Source organism: Nicotiana tabacum, chromosome 16, assembly GCF_000715075.1.
Source record: "Nicotiana tabacum cultivar K326 chromosome 16, ASM71507v2, whole genome shotgun sequence".
NCBI classification, from domain to species: domain Eukaryota; kingdom Viridiplantae; phylum Streptophyta; class Magnoliopsida; order Solanales; family Solanaceae; genus Nicotiana; species Nicotiana tabacum.
The window spans coordinates 9082542-9089663 of NC_134095.1; positions in this window are offsets into that span (position 1 = coordinate 9082542).

A 7122-nucleotide genomic window follows, 5' to 3' on the forward strand; every position below is an offset into this window, starting at 1 on the left:
ATGGCATTTATCATGGAAACAGTTCAGGATAGCATGAGTGTCCCCCTTTAGGAGGTGTAGTAACTTTGTTTTTGTTCTTCTTTACTTTTTTCCTTTCTTTTCTTTGGAGCATATGATCTAGAAAGACTCATCCTTTGAATCAGTTTGTATTTGATCTTCAGGAACCATAATTGTCACCCTATTAGGCGATGTCACCTCTATTTGTTGACTAGTCACATATCTATCCTGTTTTAAGTTGGATTCCATATTGAGATTAACTACCATCTCAATCCCAGGAAGATTTCGGATTTCAGAAGGCACACTAGTAGATTCATTGACATAATCACTTAGGTTAAGGACTCTCTTTTGAATTTGACTGTTTTTATAGTCACCCCTCTCACTCATGTTCTCATTTTCTCGAATGGACTCCTGCATATTCTCCCTTGTTCCAATATCATTGGTATAAGCTTTCTGCTCCTGCTTATCTAATTTAGATCTCGAAGGCAATTGATCATTAACAGCCTCAGTTTGGTCGTTGACTGCCTTAGTTTGTTCATTGACAGCCTTAGGTTGATCTCCCAATTCACAAACATTAGCTTGACCTCCATGTTCACAAATATTGTCATCCTTTAATATCTTTATCTGAAAATTCACAATATATATATATATATATATATATATATATATATATATGCAAATTCTGCTAACCTAAACTAGGAGCCCTCGAGATTTTAGGACTAAAACGCTTCTTCTCTCACTTTCCTCTCTTTTTTTTGTTGTTGTTGAGAAACCTTCATTTTTTTACCAAAGATATTTACTTATACACTTATTAAGTGATAGTAATTGATGTTAAAATATATATATCAATTAGGAAAAATGTGCTTTTAGTCCTTAGATATTGACAAATTTGTGGCTAATTATCACATTAACCTTTAATTATTTAAAGCATTTTTTAATGAGATTTTTACCTATCTATACCATATATCAAACCTTATTACCAAAAATGTTCATAATTTGTTATTTACCCGTGTAGTTCACACTTTTACTACAAATTATATACCAATCCAAAAATAGATAGATTTTGCCATAAAAAACGCGCTAAAATGAAGGCACCAGATCTGCGTGTGATTCTGTCAATATTAAATTCGAATTGCTGCGTAATTCTCTCCTTCCTCAACGGAAAGAGATCTCTCTTCTCTCACTCAACTACAATTCTCAAAAAACGCAAGCTACTGAAGCTCTAGCAATCAAACGGAAAGGAGATTTCTGTTCTTCATCTTCATCTTCATCTGTTCTTCCATATATTTTCCACCATTGATAGCCATTAAAAAGCTTGAAAGCTTTGAATTCAAATTTGGGTTTTCAAAAATCATTATTTGTTTGGATTGGGTGTTGTTGTAAATAATTCGGAATATGTTTAGGAGTTTATATATCAATTTTCAGGGGTTTTGGTGAAGATTAGACTTGGTTTTGACTGAATTTTAGATTGAAACTCGAAGAAGAAGAAGAAGAAGAAAAAGACATATTTCCAGAAATTGTAGATAAATTGTAGTTAAATTGTAGAATTGTAGATATATTGTAGATAAATTGTAGATGAATTGTAGATTGGGAAGACTAAAACTTCTACAAATCTTCTACAATTATGTCGAAAATGCCAATTATGCTACAATTGAAATGAGAATTTGGATATTAAAATTCAATGTATCTATTTTGTAGATATCTTGTAGATAAATTGTAGATTATTTGTATTCTGATTGTAGATGCATTATTTTCTGTTTTCACAAATCCAAAACGACTAAAGCTTCTACAAAATCTTCTGCAAAAAACAGTCTACAATTTATCTACAATTTTTCTAATTTGACTACAAAATATCTACAAATTCTGGAAATATGTCTTCTTCTTCTTCTTCTTCGAGTTTCTTCTTCTTTTTCTTCTTCTTCTTCGAGTTTCAATCGACAGTGTTAACCAGTAACCTTCAACCACTGCCCAAAAAAAAAAAAGAGGTCAAAGAATTTCGAACTCTCTGCCATTATTATTTCCAGTGGGAATTCAAGTGGTTCGATCAAAGAATTTAAAATTTTCTTGTGAATCTGAAAATATGATATTCTTCGACGGTGGTGGGCAGTTGGGGATGATCAACGAGAGTAAGCATAGGAGCATCGTGAGTTTTGTGTGTGTTGTGAACAGTTGAGATGAAAGGAAAGAGAAAGTGGGAAGATACAGTCCTATAATTATGCCTAATAAAAATGAACCCTTAATTATATCCCTAATTTGAATTATGGTATAGAAATGGTAATTTGGTATGCTTAAATGTAATAAACACAAACCTTAAACATTGAGGGTAATAAGTTTTGATATATGGTATAGATAGGTAAAAATCCCATAATAAATTTGAAATAGTTACTCCTATAGTCGGTTTGGTTCGATTTTTTTCTGATTAAAACCAAAACCAGACCAAATTTTGAAAATATACTAAGTAATAAAAAACTTGAAAATATACTAAGTAATAAAAACCCTAGTCCGTGCTTGTTTTATTAATTTCGATATATATGCAAATTCTGCTAAACCTAAAATCGTAGTAGTTGTCCTCGAGATTTTTGGATTGATCTGTTGACGTAAAACCCGTATAATCGTTTGTTTCTCTCTTTTCTTTTCCTTGAGTCTGTTTGGAAAGTCACCCTGCAATTGGAATTAGTGTAATTACTAGGGTAGTAATTACACAACCTAGTAATTACGACGACCTGTTTGTTTGTCATAATATAATTATAAGTTTACTATGTTTACTGTTTGGTTGCACAAGTGTAATTACATAGTTAAATTAAATTTTAAATTAAGTAATTATCAAAACTTAAAAGTTAATATAATAAATATATGCCTATAAATTTTTATAAGTATAAATAATATTATATTTGGTATTTAAGATGTATATTTTTTCGTGAATATACATTAATTAGTAATCATATATTTATAACTAATATTGTAAAAATAATTTATATATATTTTTTAAATTAATAATATTTAGTTTAGATACTTACAAAAATAAAAAAATATACGTTTTGTAAGAACATCGTGGAATTCATGTTTGATAAAATAAATTAATATTTACAAATATAATGTCATAACATTATTCAAATGTTTGACAAAACTAATCTATCAATTCTAACTAAAAAATGAACAATATGCAATGTGAGCCAATACTACTAAAACAAGTAAATTTGAACCATGAATATAACACAATTTCGAAATTCAAAAAAAATAAAATAGTTTAACATATGTCAAATTCCAACATAATAATAGTAAGTTCCCGTGCAACTTAATAATTAGGAAACACGATAAGTTTATAACCACATCTAACAACGAAATTCCACTTTAATTGTTTCACTCATTATATGTCAAGTTTGTTAATGACTCATTATTTCTAATACGGAAAAGGGTCATATATGCCAGTGAACTATGCGAATTAGGACAGATATGCACGTCATTAATAGTTTGGCACATATATGCCCAATCCGTCCAATACTTACTCATTCATGCCCTTAGTTTAACGGAACCACTATTTTATCTTTCTTAAATAATTAATAACCGGACTCGACCAAAATCTGCTGACCCGATCTGTTAGGAACCGACTCACCCTTATTCCAAAGATATTTTTTGATATATTATTTTTGTTTGATTGAGAAATTGTGTGATAATAATATTTATTTATATAAGTAATTTGATAATCGATTTTTTTTGTTATACATCATTTCGGGAAGTAATCCTACAAATGTAGTAATTGATATTTATTTATTATTTTAATAGTATAATTTGAATTAGTTTGTGCTTTCTTCAATCATCTTACCAATCGATTTTTATTTTTCTCACAATCTATTTGTATTTTTCACCAATACAAATACAAATAATTTCATATTCATTATAACTTAATCCATTTTTTTGTTTAGATAAGTGATCATTATATCATTGATTATTAATTTATTGGACTATTTTCTACATTACAAATTTGTTATAAAATAATTAATAAATTGTTAAAACAGTGGTGCTTCTTTTTTATTTTTATATTTATTTTTTCTGCTCCATCATCTTTGATATTAGATCCAACAGGCATCATAAGTCTTATTGTTGTCTCGGTCATCAATCATTAATTACAAAATTTTTGCTATCATGAATTGTCAATATTAGTTGTCAAACAAGTAGCAACACGGGAAAAAAATTAATAATCTGTCACATTTTATATCAAATTGTTACTTCTTATGTGACATTTTAATATTTGAGGAGTTAAACTTAAAAAGAAATTCTTTGAGTATGATTTTCATATTGTCAATTACAAAATAATAATTTTGGTTAGGTCCCGGTTATTAATTATTTAAGAAAGAAAAATAGTGATTCCGTTAAACTAATGGCATAAATGAGAAAGTATTGGACATATTGGGAATATCTGTGCCACACTATTAACGACTGGCATTGTAACGACCCGACCGGTCATTTTATGAATTTCAACCCCGTTTCCCCCATTTCTACTTCTTTATTTCTTGTTCAGCTGTATTATGTGGTATCAGGTTGGTTGGTTCGAATTCGGAGTGGTTTTGTGGAGGAATGAGACACTTAGTCTCTTAAGTTGGCCATTTAGTTGGAAAAGTCAACCAGAAGTTGACTTGTGAGTAAACGATCTCGGAATTTGATTTTTATGATTCGGATAGCTTCGTGAGGTGATTTGGGACTTAGGAGCGTGTTCGGAATGTAATTTGGAGGTCCATGGTAGATGTAGGCTCGAATTGGCGAAATTGGAATTTTGGCTTTTCCGGTTGGTAGGGAAAACTTTGATATCGGGGTCGGAATGGAATTTCGAAAGTTGGAGTAGGTCCGTGGTGTCATTTGGGATGTGTGTGCAAAATTTCAGATCATTTGGATGAGGTTTGATAGACTTTTTGATCGAATTCGGAAGTTTTTGGAATCCTTAGGCTTGAATCCGAGGGTGATTTGATGTTTTGATGTTGTTTTGAGCGTTCCGAAGGTTGGAGCAAGTTGATGTTATGTGACTTGTCGGTATGTTTGGTTAAGGTCTCGAGGGCCTTGGGATGGTTTTGAGTGGTTGATGGGAAGTTTGGAATTTGAGTTGTGTTGCAGATTTTGATGTTCCTGTTATTTTTGCACCTGCGGATTGGGGACCGCAGGTGCGAGGTCCGCAGAAGCGGTTATGTAGCGCAGGTGCGCAACAGGGGTCGCAAATGCAGTTTGGTCCCCGCATCTGCGATGACCGCAGGTGCGGTGAGGCAAACACAAAAGCGGAAATGCCTTTTTAATGAAATTCCGTAGAAGTAGAGAATTTTGCGCAGATACGGCTCCGTAGATGCGTAATAGGGACCGCAGATACGGAAGTGTTGGGCAGAGTATATACAAAGGCTCCTTCGCGAATTTTTGGTCATTCTTCACCATTTTTGGCCGGAAATTGAGTTTTGGGCAGTAGTTTTCAATAGAAATCAAGTGTTTTTAATGGGGTAAGTTGCTTGGCCTTATTATTTGTGTTTATGATAATTTTTTCATTGTTTAATCATGAAATTAGTGGGATTTAAAGCCTAAAAATGGAGGGTTAGGGCTTGAGTTTGGAGAGCTTTGAGTGGTGATTTGAGAGGCATTTGAGGTCCGATTTTGATATTCTTGGTATGTATAGACTCGTGGGAGGATAAGGATTTTAGTGATGTAATTTTTATTTGAATCCGAGGCATGGGTCCGGGGGTCGGGTTTGACCAATTTCGGGATTTGTGGTTAATTTGATTATTTTCGCGTGAGCTTTGTTCCCTTAGAATATATTAATGTTATGGTTCTGATTTTGGTTAGATTCGGGGCATTTGGAGGCCGAATCGAGAGGCAAGGATGTCGCGGGGCTAGAGTTTGGCTTGGCTTGAGGTAAGTAACGCTTCCAAACTTGGTTCTGAGGGTTTGAAACCTCGAACTATGTGTTCTATGATTACTATTGAGGTGACGCAAATGCTAAGTGATGGGCTTGTGGGAGTGCACCGTGAGAATTTGCGGCCTGGATCATTCCATGGCACCGCCTAGTGACTCTTTCTTGCTGATATCTGTGTTGTAATTATGTGATTAAGTTAATGAGCTACAAATCATGCTAATTATCATGTTAAGGCTTCATGCCAATACTGTTGAGACCCAAGATGTTATTTCTTGGTGTCATATCATTAGCTTTATTGATATTCTGTACCCAGTCCTGTTCATGCATATTATATCATACCTTAGTCTCGATTATTGTTATTTGACACATCATATCATTGTTCGAGCTAGTATAATGACATTTTGAGCCCATGTGTGTGAGACTGGAAAGTGATGACTGAGTGAGGCCGAGAGCATGGTATTGAGTGACAATATGAGATCGGGCTGCACGCCGCAACAAGATATTGAACATGCCTTCGTTGGCTTGTTATAGCGCTTGGGCTAAGAGAAGCCCCTCCGGAGTCTTTACACCCCCAGTGAGCGCAGTTGATGATATTGAGGAATGGATCTTTCCTGGACATGGATCTTGTACAAAGTATTTATATTTGGAGATGGATCTTCTCCATAGGCTGGACTAGCCTTCCTCGGTACTAGATGACTGTTGTCAGTGATGTGTATGTATTCCGGGATGGATCTTTCCTGGGCCTTGTGAGCCATATACAGTACCGAGTGGTTGTGAGTTTATTATTGATATTATCTGGAGATGGATCTTCTTTTAGGCTGGAATGACCTTCCTCAGTACTGAGTGATTGTTGTCAGAGATGTATATATTACGGGATGGATCTTTCCTGGGCCATATGAGCCATATACAGTACTGAGTGGTTGAGCACTGTGGGCGGAAGTATTATATGTAACATTGATCATGCTATCTGTGCATTGGTACTTAGAGGTTCCTGAACTTTATACTCTGCATTGTTCATACTGTGTTTAATCACTGCTGAGGATTTACTTGAACTGAAAGCATGCCTACGTTTCTGTACATTATTTCTGTTACCCTTGAGGAGGTTGAGTTCGTCACTACCTATCAGTCCAAATGTTGGACTTGTTACTTACTGAGTTAGTGTACTCACGTTACCCCCTGCACCTCGTGTGCAAATTCAGGCACTTTAGATCCAGTGGAGGATGTTTGATCGAGGCTTC